Here is a 1,122-nt window from a genome sequence, read left to right as displayed (position 1 = left end):
GCAGAAGCTGCTGCACTGCGCTAATTAGAACACTTCAGCAGACTTGATTAATTGAGTGTACTCTGACACATGCTAAATACCATGCATTAGAGCGGTGCTCCATCACTGATGCCCTATAGTTGCACGCAGCCATTCGTCCTGCCATCCAGTGCCCGGTGGAACAGCAACATAACGGTTTTAAAGGTTGGGTGTCACCTGGCAGGCTGACACGCAAAAAGCTAGCATTGCCTTAAGCAGGGACATGCCCAGGTTTCTTCAGGATGCTCCTTGGTGGTGGGGACATGTTTTGGGATGATTCCGTGAGGGTTTTGCTCCACGTGCCCAGCAGAAGGGCAGCTCCTTATTGGTAGCAATGTAAACAGCACGTGGGGATGGTAAGTAACTTGGTGCCTGGCACAGCCAAAGCCCTGGATTTTCCCGTGGGAACTAATCCCCCGTTTATAACATTGTTTCCCATGGGAAAATCGGTTCTGAGTTACAGCATTTTGATTTAAGATGCAGTTTTCAGGAACCAATTGTGTCGTAAGACCACACGTCTCTGGCATCGGGGATTCTCCCGAAGACACCCGCGCCGAGTCCTGCCTGACCCGACGCTCGGTTTGGGGGTGCCAGCCCAACGACGGAGAGGCCCCGGCCCCTTGCTCTGTGACTGGCCCCGAGCACGCCGCTGAAGAAGCTGGGGGCCCTTGCTCAGCCCGGCCCCAGAGCTGCGGGCTACTCGCACAGCACAGCACAGCACCGCACCGCACCGCCCCAACGCCCGCGTCTCCTGAAGCCGCCCGGCTACGGCTCCAGACTCGTGTGCCACCCGCGCCCCGGCGAACACGGCACAAGCTCCGGCCCGGGACCACGGAGCAGCACCCCACGCACTCCTCGCCACCGGGCCGTCCCGTTTCTCCGCATACTCGGCTCCCGCCGCACCGACCCCGGGCTGGCCGGACCCCTGCGCACGTGACAACCACAAAAACCCCACCCCTACCCCCACCCTGGCCGCGCGGCCTGATGACGCAGAGCGCGGCCAATCAGCGCGCGCTCCGCCCGTGACGCGCGGCGGCGGCGCCCAGGGCGGCCTGTAGGGAGTTGCGGGCGCGGAGCAGGATGGTGCTGCGGCGGGTGCTGGGC

This window comes from Alligator sinensis, unplaced genomic scaffold, assembly GCF_000455745.1.
Source record: "Alligator sinensis unplaced genomic scaffold, ASM45574v1 scaffold632_1, whole genome shotgun sequence".
Lineage (NCBI taxonomy): Eukaryota > Metazoa > Chordata > Crocodylia > Alligatoridae > Alligator > Alligator sinensis.
Note: the sequence above shows the minus strand (reverse complement) of the source record.